Genomic DNA, 15173 nt, shown 5'->3' with positions numbered 1-15173 from the left:
CCGCAAGAGCAGCGATCAGATACTTTAAACACATTGTTTCTAATTCCCACAATAATCTTGGAAGTTTTGTTGGTTTGTTTTTCAGATAATGATGCAAAAGTTTGCTCAATATCATACCAATAGCAAGTGGCAAAGCCAGGATTGAAACTCAAGTTGGTCCAACCCCTGCAATTACCCCACGATTCTGATTATCCAAGCTAGACAATAGTGTCATAGATATGCATATAGGTTTTAGACTCAGACATCTGGGATTAAAACTCAGGTTTACCACTTTCTAGCCATGTGACCTTGAGCAAATTGTTTAAACTCTCTCTAAGGATTGCTAAACTGTGAGGCCGGCAAAATCACAGCTACATCATAAAGTTGGTGAGGATAAATGCACAAAAAACATAAAGTACGAAATGTGAAAGTGTGAAACAAATGGTAGCTTTGGCCTCTGCTGCTTATTTATCATCACTATGTCTAGGAAAAGAGGCCTAACATGAAGATAGATATAGTTTCATTGTGTCAATATATGTACCTGTCTCTGAAAACTAAGTCTTTCATAAATGATTTCATTTTCTTTTTTTTCCTTTTTCTTCTGTGAGATTACAAATAAACCTCACAGGCCGGGCACGATGGCCACGCCTGTAATCCCAGCACTTTGGGAGGCTGACAGGTGGATCACCTGAGGTTGGGAGTTCGAGACCAGCATGGCCAACATGGTGAAACCCCATCTCTACTAAAATTACAAAAATTAGCTGGGTGTGGTGATGCACATCTGTAATCCCAGCTACTCAGGAGGCTGAGGCAGGAGAATCACTTGAACCGAGGAGGCGGAGGTTGCCGAGACTGCACCACTGTACTCCAGCCTGGGCAACAGAGCGAAACAGTCTCAAACAAGAAAACCAAACAAACAAAAAAACAAACCTCAGAGATTATATGGATCTGTGGTTGTTGTTGTTTACTTTGGGGAAATATGGCTGTCAACATGCAAATCATGAATAAATTCCTCCCACTCCACACTCCCAGGTTTACCCAGGAATCCAGAAAACCTTGAAGTACATTTCAAAGGATTCTTCTCAGTAATTCTTTGAGAGCTTACTATCTGCTGGGTACTATCCCAGGCACTGAGGTTTTGGATATTTCCAGTTGCCTCTCTGTAGGGAGAAGTAAAAGTCCACCAACTGTACTGAAACGGAATGGTGTGTGCTAGACACCTCTAAAGAGGACAGGCTTGCTATTACACGCTTTAGTCGGCTAGTAGCTGAATAGTATTCTGCTGTTTCTTTTCTTTTTTGTTATTTAAGTCAACAACTTATCACTACTTCCATCCTGCACAAACATGTATCTGCTTGTTGGCAGATACTGCTCCTTGATGAGGGTGGGTGTAAAGAAAGAGCTCCTTCACTAAGTGGGAAAGTAATCTAAGAAAAAGTGTTAGGCTATGAGTATGTTTTCCATGAAACAAGTAACACCCAATTGGCTTGTATTATTTGATAGATTTTTTTACATTCATTGATTGATTTCATTATTTACTCTGAGACTACTCTGTACCCAGCAAGTGCCAAAGGAGTCTTCATTGTGATCCTCCCTCCTCTTTTTATCCCTGTTGACTCTTCAGTTCCATGTCTGTCTTTATTAAGGACATTTCTGAAAAATGCCACCTCTGGGAAAGGGCTCTGGATTCACCCATGTGAGAATGCTTTTCTGCATAATTAGCCTAATTTTTTAAAATCAGATCATAGCAGTCATTGTCCCAGTATGCTTTAACTCTGTGATGTTACCAGCTTGAATATTGAATTTGAGGCAGTCAGCCTTCCTAAAGAAAGACGTTTACTGTGCTTTATGCATCATCACTGAAAGAATTTTGCTTTGAAGCCCAGTGTGAACACTTAATTTTTATTTGCTATTATAAAAGAGTCTCTTTGAGCTGACAAATATGAAAATATGACTGTGATTTGGGCAGGAGTCCAAAAACTTTAGAGAGAATGATGCTTTTATCTTTTGAAAGTCTTTTGACTACTGCATTATTCTATTAATAGATGGAGAATGGGTAATAACATCCTTCAAGGCCTTCTATTGCAACTGGTCTCCCTACATACTATAGGGAAAAGATGTATGTGCCTAGTGGTAAGAGTTTAATGTACATTTATTTAAATCTCCTGTCTTTGGGCAGCTGTCAAGTTTATTTAAGAGCTCTGCATAGCCAGGTTTCTATTTTTTTTTTTCTCAATTTATATGCTGTCCTCCCTAGAATTTCAGTGAAACAATAAAAATTATGCTTTTAAGTTGGTATGTGGTTACATACTTAAGATTTCTCATGAAATGACAGTAAGGAAGCCTTGAGCTAAATGGCAGCTTTCCCAGCATCCGGGAATTCTGCATTTATCTTTACAGAGTCTGTGGATATGTCTACCTCCAAGTACAGCAGGAATATAAAAGCAGTTTATCTCATTATATTCTGTTGTAAAAAATAATTAAAGATTTTATGAAGGGTTAACACTCCAGAGGAAATATTTTATAGACCAGCTATATGCATGTACTGAGCAGAGGAAACATTTCTATAAACATCTATCAAAAAGTCTTTTTGAAATAGCTATAATAATGTCAATATTTCAACAGAACCCCAGGTGAAATCTAATGGTATCCTTTTTATGAAAATTGTTAGAGTAAAAGAAAAATTATTTGACCAATAGTGACTGATTTTGAGTTAGAGCTTAAGGGATTCTGCCCACACAGCAGTCATTTACATAACCTTGGGAATCTTGAAAATCTGAATTCAGCCCTTGGTCATTGCTCTTTAAGCCAGATTTTGCAAACAACCTGCAGGTGTCATTGTGAAAATATGTAATATCAGCCGTCATCATCTAAAACCGAACTAAGCAACTTAGAAGAAAGCATAGATTCTCATTAGGAGAGATCCTTAAACCTAATGAATATTGAAGATACACTTTTTAAGTGTTCATTCTGATGTATCCGAATGCTTTTTCTGCATTTTTTTTTTTTTTTTTTTTTTGTGCAGTGGCGCGATCTCGGCTCACTGCAAGCTGTCTCCCAGGTTCACCCCATTCTCCTGCCTCAGCCTCCTGAGTAGCTGGGACTACAGGCGCCTACCACCACGCCAGGCTAATTTTCTGTATTTTTAGTAGAGATGGGGTTTCACCGTGTTAGCCAGAATGGTCTCGATCTCCTGACCTCGTGATTGCCCACCTCGATCTCCCAAAGTGCTGGGATCACAGGCGTGAGCCACCGCGCCCGGCCTTTTTCTCCATCTTTACTAATAGAAAACCGTTCTCCTGGTGGTTGAGATCTGTGAAAGAATGCTATTCAAACTACACCTTCCCTATATCCTATGTCTTTTTTCCTTCTAGATTTGGTTAATCTCCTCTCTTAGAGAGTAATTCTACCTATACCCCCTTGCCGAGACCTTGGAAGATTCTTGGAGAGCATGAAGCACAGTTGGGTAGGGTTGTTGTTTTGTGGGGAGGCTCTAAGGTTTGTCCCAAGAAATAATGTCAAAAGAGAACGGCAGAGATGCTTTGTCCATTCTAAATAAAAGCTTTTCATTTTATTATCGTTATAAACTAAAGTGTTGACTCTGTGATAACTATGGCCTTACATTTTCATGCTTATATGATTACTTTCAATTAAGCCCTATTGCACCCAGTAAATTTGGAGACATTTGAGAGATGACGGGGATTACGAGAAAGGAGATTATTGGGGCTTTAATTGTCCTTTGCCCCAGCTCTTCTACATTTTCCCCTGTAATTCCTTGAGCTCCTTCGTCTTTGAGGATCTCACATTTAACCTCTATTTGCAAATCTCTGTTCCCCGTGGCCTGCTTTGCTATTGCCAGCCACTTGCTCAGATCTCAGAGGCTTCATTAACTTCACACTGACACTGTGTCCAGTGTTACCTATAACCAATATAGCACTGAATGATAAAGACCACAAACATTGGCTTTATCCTGCTTTCTGTTTCCAAATTTGGCTTTCACCCAGTACTCTTGATCAAGGCACGGAGTCTTCCAGAATGTTTATAATTTCATAGTACCACTTCATTGGCGTAAATTCATTCCTCAACCCAGATGGTGATCCGCTTAGGTTTTTTTCTTCATTGCTTATTTGTCATTTAGAAAGCCTGAGATTGGGAATAGTAGGTCCATTTTGTAACTGGCCTTTGTGCCAGAGGTAAAAAGCCATTGGCAAGGCTCTCCTCTGAAGGGGGAGCTGTTGGCAGGGCTAGGGGCTGGTGGGCGTTGCTTGGTTCCGTTTGGTTTACACTCCCTTGGGGGAATTTGTACCCAAAACTTTTTAAATTTAGTTTTCTACTGCCTTCTCTCACCTTCCCCAAAAGCATATGTTTTCTGCATCCTTTATCCTGATTCTCTCTCAATAAGCGGAAGTTCCCTTCCTTATAAGGTTTAAATTTGTTTGAAAACACTCATGCCTATTTTTCTGTAATGTAGCAATATGTGGGCACTGAGACTGTCCCTTCTTAGTTTATCAAGTTAATACAAATGCCAGTTTACAATACTAAATTTTCAGACCCAGCAAAGTGTGAACTAATTTCTAGAAACCGTGCATTATGTAAAATAATCATAAATGTGAGTGGCCACCTAAGGCCAGTAACTGATTTAGGGTAGGCCTGGCCTATCCACAAGTATTTTTTGAATTAAATAATTACTGTGCCAGATGGGCAGGGAATACAGATGATATATAAGTCCCAAGCCCAAACCTGTAACCTACAGGCTTACTTGAAAGACAGTTACTGAAAAAAGCAAACACAAACAAAACCTACTTACTGGAGTTGAGACAGAGAGAGGCTTGTGGGCTAAAGTAAGAAGAAATGAAATGTCTGACCCCTACTTATTCTCACTGTGTTTGGTTTTAGTTGGGTATTTATGCTGTTGAGAAAGTAGCAATGTACTATGTAGGAAAAGGTACATAATTTTTTATATTATTCCTATGGTAAATGGTGGAAGAAAGTAAAGGTGCCAAAGATGAGAGAGGTAGGATTGGATCTGGTAAAGGTGTTGACTTGTGTGGCTTCCTTTAGGAGGAAGATCCAATTTGGTCATGCCTGCCTAATGCTGAAACTATTCTTAAAGCTTCAATATGATAAGAACAAAGAAAAGCAAGCTTTCTAACAATTTGTAAGGGACTGCATCAGGCACACCATCTACCTTGATGGGATTAAATTACTTAATTTTTCCTTAAATCTTTCAGCAAAACAAAATGACAGTAATTTGCTTTAAACAGTAACAAACTGTTTGTGTCCTAAGTGGTAAGAACATCGTTTAGACAATAATTGGTGTGAATAGCCCCCTGTGTCATGCAGTGTGTGGCCTATTGGGCTAGGAGAAGCAACCCTAGTTGGAGTAAAGATGAAATTGAGATATTTTTCCCTACTTTTTTTCATAATAATATATATGCTGTTTGCTAATAGCATACGTGAATAGTATATAGCTATCATTACTCTTTCTTCCTCTTTGTAGGCCAAATAAAGTTGACTTTAAAGATTTATGTTGATAAGGATTTAATTCTGAGATTATTTTTAATCACCATTTATGATTGATGAAGGCATTAATTTAACCTTTCCCTTGACTCAATTGTTAGAAACATTATCATGTATTCTTAGGAATCCTTTATAGATAAAAAATAAATAAAATCATGGAAAGTGAATGTAGTGCCCAGAATTCCTCAAAGAATCTGTAACACAGTCTTTCCAGTTAGAGCTAAACTACTTCTATTTCAAACTGATTTCATGAAATTAAATTGGTATATATACAGCTTAATTCCCTCTACCGATCTGCATCTTTTCTATAGGGAAACCACTTGAATTAACAGTGTCCAGAGGTCTGATGCTGGATAATGTAGAGGAAACTGTGGTTTCCTCCTTAGTTTCCTGTTCATAGGAATGTCCTCTGTAGTCAGCATGTGCGTGAATCGACCACCAAAAATATTCCCCTGGAGTGTTCAGCAACCTAGAGTGTGTTCTGTAATGACTTCGCTTTGAAGTGATCTCTAATTCCACAAACAATACCTCTGCCTCCTTTCTAACAAATATCTCTCTTACACCTAGGAGAAGTGATGTCTATTTTTACAGAGTATTTATCAGCCTTATTGAAAGTTACATTATATGCAGAAAGGTTTATCCACGGATGGGAAATTTTCTCTCTTTCAAGTGACCCTTTCCTTCTCAGACTGTTTGGTGATACCAAATTCAAGCTGCCCTGATGATACCCTCTCAGGTGACCAAGAAATGTTGGCAGGTTTTTAGTAACGGGAGGAGAAGCCATAGGCTGCTTGGTTAAGATGGAGGTCTTTAGGTAACATTTAAGAGATAAAATAATAAAAGGTGTGTCTGTCTCTTCAATTCCCCTCCATGGTAGCCAATTGCAGTATATATTGGATGGGAAGAAGCAACTTGTGTGGGTATGTGATTTTTAGATTTATTATGAAAATGTTTTATTTTTTATTATCGTGTAAAAATTTTACTTTGAGCATTGCTGATAATCCATCTTTGTTTATGCTAGGCTCTCCAGGTATTTAATATCATTGAGCCTTAATATGAAACTCCCTATAAATTATTTGGCTTCTCGTTAGTGTTTAATTTAAAAAGAACCTATAATAAATGATCAGCCCCTTCTAAGAACAGAGCATAAGTAAAGAGAGCACTTTAGGTTAGCAGCAAGTGTGCCCACACTAAACTCTCTTCCTCAGCTTTCTTTCCTTTTCTGCAATAGAAGAGTCCAAGCTGTCCTGTACCTTTATTTCTCATTTGCATTCTGCCACACCATTGCCTTATAAGGGGGACTTTGACTGAGAAGCCAGATTAGCAGGTGCATCCACCCCTGATGGTGTGAACCACATATTTATGGTAGTCCATTGGACCTTTCACCCTGTCCCCCATGACCAAGCTCCTCAACACTGCCATGCATGAAATACTTTGCTTTTATAATGCTGTCAGATAAGAGAATTATCTTTCTGGAACTAAATGTAATAGAAGGGCATTAATCTTGCACAATAGCAGAAAAGCTACCTTTAAAATTGTTACCAATTTCTGATTCAGTTCATTGGTAAAAATATTTATAATTATTTGCTAGCATACATGAGTAGTGGACAAATGATAGTATTATAGTTTTCACTATGCTCATCTTTAAATAACAATCTTGGGGTAGTGTAAAGGACACACAATTATCGTGACTTCTGTTTGACCCATAAAAGAAATGCATATTCAGGTCATACTTTTCTCAAATGACTACAACCACCAATACTTTACATAACTCTTGACTTTTCAGGGCAGGGCATTTAGCTTTAAAATACTCCCATTGAGGGAAAAATAATATTTACCCTCATTTCCTCCCTCTGTCCCTTTTCCCTTCTATCTAACCAATCTGCATGCTTTTATGTATTTTTTTTTTTTTGGAACTTATTTTCTATCTGGAATGCTTATCTAAACAAAGAGTTAGATGGCCTTGATAAGTGAGACTAATGGAATCGTTTCCCTCTAACTTCGTAAAAACTTTAAGGATTATCTTTCTTGAGTTCTCTGTATTTCTGTTTTAGAAGAAAAGAACAAAATTTCAGAAATGAGATTATAGTGCTTTTGCTAAAGTATAAATACGTGGGCCCTATACAAACTGGCAAATTCGTTAGGCTTAAAGCAGACATCCAAGCTATTGTTGGTGTTTGGATGACACCATTTTCACAGTAGGAAATCATTTCATTCTGAGTGTGGAATTGGTATTGGTTAACACAGTGAGTTTTATGTGGTATAAACACCTGGAAGTGAGAGAACAGACAGCACAGAAGCTCTGTGGGATCTCTGCTGAGCATTGTATAATATTCTTGAACCAATCACCCGACAGCCACTTCTTGGAATAACAATGTCCTTGTTAAATTTTTTTCAAGTTTATCCCATAAATATGTCCATATACTTGAGGGCGGGAGGATTAATATGAATGGATATTAGGGGAGGAGGAATGATTATGAATGGGTATCAATATAATTAGTAGAATTTGGGTACCTGGCTCTATTTGTTTGTAAAAGTCCTCAGAATGGAGTCTCAATTTATGCCTCGCACTTATAAAGGGTATTTGGCAAAGCCTCTTCCTCTCTTTAACCTGAAGTGATCTGCTGAATTTCAGTCCTTTATCCACACTTCATAGCAAGGTTGGAGAACTGAAAGTAAAAAGAAAGATCTGAGGAGCTGAAGGATCCTTTTAGAAAGATCATGGCTAGGACGGTGACACTGATTTTCTACCAAAATGCCTACATTTACTTTGCAGTTAAAAAAACATTAATCCAAGTGATAATCCTAAAATGCTACCCTCATTTAATATTTAAACTACCTAAGCAACCATAAATCATACACTTCTCCAGGAACCTTTTCTGGCATTCAAAGTCAGCTATCCAAATCTTAACTCTAATCAAGTCCATCGCAAATCCTGTCTCCTCCATGAAGACTCCAGTAACGTTAGTTACCATCAGTCTGGCTCTGTGCTGAGAATGAGTGTGGAGATCAATAATATTCACTGACATTTATGCAGTGCCTCCTACCTGCCAGGCACTGAGCTAAATAAATTCCTTACCTCTCACCTAGTCCACACAATAGCCTTAAAGATACATGTTATTATTAGCACCATCTTACAGATAAGGAAGATGAAGCTTGGGGTGTTTAAGGGAAAGAAACATCCAGGGTCACAGAGTTAGTAAAGGGCAAAGTCAGACTTTGAACCCAGCCTGTCGGGAGTCCAGAGACCACTTCCCTACAGGCTGCCTTGAGTTGCTGCAGCCCTCTTTCAAATCATACATTTTTGATTCAGTGATGCTCAGTTTTCACCTCACTATACTTGATCCTTCATCCTCAATTTTTTATGTTATTTTTGATGTCCCAAACACATCTCCCAAGACCCTAAGCTCCTTGTCCATACCGTTTTTCAGAAAGCAGAACATGGTCCTGGACACATACCTAGTACGTGTGTGATCAGTACTTGCAGGGCTGCACTGAGTTGATATGGACAGTGCCAAAAATTAGGGAAGGAAATTTGATGCAGACCTAGGGAAACTTTATTCCAAAGGCTTCAAGAGGTGATTGTAGAGGAGGTGAATTGGGACCCAGGGCAGGTGCTTAAGCAGGAAATAACAGAGCCAAATGAATAACCGCTTATGAAAGAGAGCTTTTAGCTGAAGGATGAAAAAAGTAAGGGCAGCGCACGTGTGTCTGAGTGCACGTGTGTCTCTGTCTGTCTGTCCATCCTTGTTTGTGACTTGGCAAGGCACAGAGCTGGGCAGGAGTGAGATGGACAGACATGCAATATAGGTAACGTCAAGGCTCCATTCTTCAGAAACATGAAGCTGATGAAGTTACCAAAAGAGAAGGATTTAGAAATTTGAGGAATTCTGTCCATCTTTGCTGTGTTGAGTTCCTATTCACGCCCTCACTGCAAGTTAGAAAATTAACAATTAAATGGAGGGTGGAAATGGTTGCACAACAATGTGAGTGTACTTAATGCCACTGAATTTTACTCCTAAAAAATAGTTGAAATGGTCAATTTTAAGTTATATATATTTTACCACAATAAAAATAAAATTAAAACGGAGGAAGATATTGGGGCTGGAGAGGCTTTTGGACTTTATTTTTTTAAAAAAAAGGTCTTGGTGACTGAAGGTTTAACCAAATAGTTCAACATGTGAGGTCTTTACCTTGAGGCATGTTGTATTCTTGTTCTGCTGAATTTTGTGGGGGGTTTTCCTGGCCCATTGAACAACTTCCTTTGGAAACCTATTTCATAGGTCCATACAGAATAGTATCTTCTAGTGAGCCAAAGTAGAGGGAAAGAAGAGCATGGATGGCAGAGAGAGAATCATTCTCATGAAGCTGGGTGGCAGAAGGATTTCTGTAAGATTGGGTATCAGTTTCAGCTGAATGGTTTTTTTGATTGGCGTAGAACAATTTGAAGAATAGGAAGCCAATCACTGTCAATTTGCTATCATGTCAATTCCTTTCCCTTCTCCTATCAACTGCATTATCCAGGCTCCCTGACCCTTATGCTTCTGATTTGCTCTGGCCAGGGAGGGACAGACAGAATTTTGAGGGGAAGAAGGACAAGTATGGGAGAAATGAGAGATATTCTTACCTGTCTGTGCTTTGCATGAAGTAGCTGGGGTGGGGCACTTTTTCCCGCCACGGCTGCATGTCCTCCATGGCTTCATCTTCCCACTAGACAGCCCTTTCTTCCATGGTCCCAGATTCCACTGGGCAGCCCCTGCCATGGTCCCAGGTCTCACCAGATGGCCCTGACTCCTATGATCTAGTAAAGACACCTCCTCCCCGCATCCCTGCAGCCCTGTGGGCGTTAGTGGCTTCCTGCAATCTCTGAATGGCTTTACTATCTTGGTTGAGACTCTTAGTACTTCTGTCACCTGTGTGACCAGTTTTCTGTATTACATTCCTTAGCTTGTAATAACTGGAGTGGTTTCTGTTTGCCTGATACAATAAGATACTTGGATTGCGATGATGTATCTTCTTTAGGTGTTTTTACAATGTCTTTATTTCAGTGTATAGCTAGTAAAAAAAAAAAAGAAAAAGAAAAAAGACTAAGGACATAGAGGTTCATAACAATATATAATTGGTAGACCCTAACCCTTGTTTCAGTCAGAGAATCCCTCCTATATTTATGATACATATTTAAGTTCTTTGTAAGATATCATTTGAAAAACAGGTTTCACTGCTTAAAAACAAAGTTTTTTTTGTTATTATTTTTGTTTTTTTTAAAGACAAGATCTTGCTCTGTCACCCAGACTGGAGTACAGTGGTGTGATCGGTGCTCACTGCAACCTCGAATTCCTAGGCTTCAGCAATCTTCATGCCTCAGCCTCCAGAGTAGCTAGAACTACAGGCACATGCCACCATGCCCAGTTAAAAAAAAATTATATATATATATATATACACACACACATATAGTACATATGAGTGTCTTGCTATATTACCCAGGCAGGTCTCGAACTCCTGACCTCAAGCGATCTTCCCGCCTTGGCCTCCCAAAGCACTGAGATTACAGGCATGAGCCACTGTGCCCTGCCCCAAACCTCACTTAATGTATGAAAGGCCAGGCACAGTGGTTCACGCCTATAATCCCAGCACTTTGGGACACCAAGGCAAGGGGATCAGTTGAGTCCAGGAGTTCAAGACCAGCTTGAGCAACATAGCAAAACCCTGTCTCTACAAACAGTAAAAAAAATTAGCCAGGCATGGTGGCATGCAGCTGTGGTCCCAGCTACGAGGGAGGCTAAGGTGGGAGGATCACTTGAGCTTGGACATTGAGGCTGCAGTGAGCCATGATTGTACCACTGCACTCCAGCGTCGGTGACAGAGCGAGACCCCATCTCAAAAAATTATAAAAATAGAATTATGAAACTGTAGGTTTTTAGATGTCCCAAGTTAGGAAGTAGCACAAGAAACAAAGAAAAATTCAAGAAAAAAGTTGAAGTGTCTGCAATATAGGACAAATGAAGAATTTTTTTTTAATCTTGAAAATTGAAGCTTGAGAGGAAACAGATTTTATTAAAGGCAGTAGAAGGAGACTTCTGTGAAAATGCTAAAAGACACTTATAAGGACCTTTTGAAGGAGTTGAATTCTTTATTGTGTCTAATATGTCTAACTTAACAGTTTTCTAATTTGAATGTAATTCCTTCCCTTCTCTGTAAATTTATAAATATTGATTGAGGTATTTGGGGCTCCCAAATTACACTGTATTTGATAAGAATTGAAAGAAAGACCAGGAGCTATTAAAAAGAAGAGAGCCAAATGAATGCATATACCTCCTCCTTGGGAGAGAACCAAAGTCCCTGTGTACCCTTGTTAGGCCAAAGACAGTTTGGTTGCTGTCCAGAGTTGGGAGGAGGGGCAGGGGGAGTTACGGTGAGCAGCCTTTAAGTGAGAATGAAAAATGAAAAACAGTGTGGAATTGGCACTGAGTAGAAAGAAAATTGGACTAAATGTTAGGAGTCTAGGTTCGTGCCCTCAACCCTCCTAGCCAACTTTGGCTTTAGTCATTCTCAGTCTCCTTAGCTGTGAAATGAGAGGGTTGAAATAGATGGTTTGTAAGTCCCCTTCTGGCTCAAAAATTCTGACTCTAAGAAGATCTTTTCTGTATGAGTTTTTTGGAATGAATCTTATTTTCAATTTATCTAAACAGTTTTAAAGTGCTGTTTAGAATAATTAAAGTAACACTAAGAAAGGCTTGAAAAGTAATCAACAAAATTGGGAATATATCCCATAATGTGGCTTGTGTGACAATCTGCTAAAATTTTTTAAGCTAATAAAAGTAAAAGACAACACCAAATGAATGCTTTTTAAGAAAGCTAAGGAGACATAATGGCAACTTTCCAAAAGCTGCTAAAGCTCTCAGTCTGCTCCTCCCAGCTGTTACTTCTCAAGGTGCTCATGCGCCTTCGGAAATCTGACACAATGTCAGACAAATACCTTTCTCCCGACACTTTTATTACCTCCTTTTCCTGAAAGTCATAGTCTAACGCCAGGAAGAGAACTTATAGTCATGTCTCATTTATCTTCCACGTTCTGCTTTCTAATTGAAAATTTTCCTTCAGCGGTTTTTCAAATCAGATCTTAAGCTTTAATTACAAGTCGTTATAAGTCTTTTAACTTTACAGTGTTTACCTGGTCTGAAAAATAATCAGGTTTTTTTTTAATTTTTTTGAGATGGAGTCTCGCTGTGTTGCCCAGGCTGGAGTGCAGGGGCGCGATCTCGGCTCACTGCAAGCTCCGCCTCCCTGGTTCACGCCATTCTCCTGCCTCAGCCTCCCGAGTAGCTGGGACTACAGGCACCCGCCACCATGCCTGGCTAATATAATCAGGTTTTTAAAAATATATTGTTTAAAAAATAAAACGTGATAAGTTTTTTAAATATTATGAGATTTTTATTTTGACATGCTCAAGAATATACCAGAACCAAAAGAATTTCATTTAGGTTGAAAAGAATCAGTTTAGTTTACTAGTAAAGGAGATGCCTTTAGGTAAATCATGCTTATTTGAGAAAGCTTTGTGCATCTGACAACCTATTATATTTGTGCATCTGACAACATCCAGCAATTATACAGGATGTATAATTCATCTCTAGAACTCAAAGATCATTTTACCAAGTAGCCCTTCACCAAGAAGGGGGCAATGGGGTGGGGACAGGGAACAGCCTGCCCCTCCGAAGCAACTGCGTCATATTTTATGCAGATGTAAAGTTTTATGGTCTTCAAAAATCAGACCACAAATACAAACTTGTGTTTCAATTTGGAGAGGCAAAAGCACTTTGTTTCTGGTGTGGGAGGTGATTGTTTGTTTAGAGTTTCAGGAGTTCCATCCTGGCTCACCCTTACCAGTGGCAGCCATTGAAGACCAGAGCCCGAATGATGAAGGGGCAGTCATTCTCCAAAACTTGCTTGCCCTGAGTTTGAAGTTCCCTGTCTCTTGAGAAGACTTCTTTAGGGTGTAGATTATAGACTCTCCTCAAAAAGGCCACTTTTTAAAAATTAATCATCAAAATAAGTGAAAGTGTGTATAGATCGCTTCTATTTTCTGTATAAATTTCTCAAAACATGCTCTGTATACACTGGTTGTTCAATAAATGTCAGTCAGTCAGCAGCATTTATGGAGTGCTGCTCTACTTGAAATGCTCATAAAGGAAAGTGAAAGTCCTCAAGGGAATAGACGGTTTTCAGATTGTTTTTCTCTTGTGTTTCTGGTTCAGGATCTACACAGCTCAGTTGTCAGCACAGATGGAAAAGTGGCTGTCCTTTCCCTGTGGAGTTGTTGTTCACAAGTCAAGCAATATTCCATCAATGCATCACTACAGATGTACCACTTGTTAAAATATTGACGTACTGGCCCATCCATTTGAATGCCACCTGTTTCCTCCCCCCGGGACCTCTTGGGCTGCTCCACAATTCCACAACCAAAGCAGTAATTCTTGGCTTGGTAGAGAGCCTCTAGAACTGTACTACAGCACTGCCACCAACATTCATTCTGGTTGGTTAGTGTCCATGACATACGCCATCTTTAATATCTTAAATGATCCCCTTGTACTAAACATTATCTACACAGAAAGTTAGGGGACATTCAAGAATGATGCCTCAAAGCTAATACAGTCATTGTCATTTAAAAAATAAGACATTCAAGGACTAAATGAACTGGTACAGTGATCCTTTTACGGTGAGCTATTGGATTCTTCTCCTGGTCCTAGGGCAGAGACCAGGCCTGAATCTTGTTTGTATCCTCGTTACTAAACACAGGCAAGGGAATAGTGAATGTTAATTGAACTAAACAGAGCTGAATATAGACTTCAGACTTAAAGGAGAGAATGGAAGCTGAGATGGCCATACCAGAAACACAAACTAAGGCATACCAGAAGACAGTCTTTTCATTACCAAGTGGCTGCCAGCTGAGGGTCAATAATTAACTGACAAAACACATGGTGCTACTCTACAAGTTAAGTAAAACAGGAAGTAGTTTGATGAGCAGATATTGATGGATTTACCTTGTCGCTAAGGTACATATTGCTTTCAAGGTGTACATTAACTTGCGGTGCGTAGCTCTGGTACGTCTGCAAAGCTGAATTCTAGAACTGATTTAAAAAGGAAAGAAATCTGAATAGCTCGGTGTTGAGAAGCAATATGATGGCACATAGTGATTGTCAAACTGCTTGTTCCTGGTAACCCCAGCCTTGCTTTAGTCAGAGCAGTCTGCTTTTAATGATTTTTTGTTTTGTTTTGTTTTGAGACAGGGTCTCTCTCTGTCACCCAGGCTGGAGTGCAGTGGTGCAATCTCAGCTCACTGCAACCACCGCCCCCTGGGTTCAAGCAATCCTCCCACCTCAGCCTCCCAAGTACTGGCGCACTCCACCACACCCAGCTAAGTTTTGTATTTTTAGTAGAGACAGATTTTGCCATGTTGGCCAAGCGGGTCTTGAACTCCTGACCTCAAATGATCCGCCTGCCTTGTGCTTTTAGTGTTTTATACGCATTATTCTGTCACTCCCTGAGTGAAATCATCTACAAAAATTCGTTCATGTTAATTTTTACTATTCTCCATTATAATTAACGGGAAAATAAAATGTTTCTATTACTAGAACGTAAGTTCAAGGTTAAAAGCGGAAATGTCTAACACATAGGTT

General features: G+C 39.3%; 1 protein-coding gene across 2 annotated transcripts in view; it reads left to right on the top strand.

Annotated features, from left to right (window-relative positions):
* Positions 1-15173, top strand: part of ARL15 (ADP ribosylation factor like GTPase 15) — a 433698-nt gene that overhangs the window by 379915 nt on the left and 38610 nt on the right. The gene's annotated exons all lie outside the window — the stretch shown is intronic.

This window comes from Hylobates moloch, unplaced genomic scaffold (assembly GCF_009828535.3).
Source record: "Hylobates moloch isolate HMO894 unplaced genomic scaffold, HMol_V3 SCAFFOLD_23, whole genome shotgun sequence".
Classification (NCBI taxonomy): Eukaryota; Metazoa; Chordata; class Mammalia; order Primates; family Hylobatidae; genus Hylobates; species Hylobates moloch.
The sequence above is the reverse complement of the archived record's forward strand: the minus strand, read 5'-3'. Positions and strand labels throughout refer to the sequence as shown.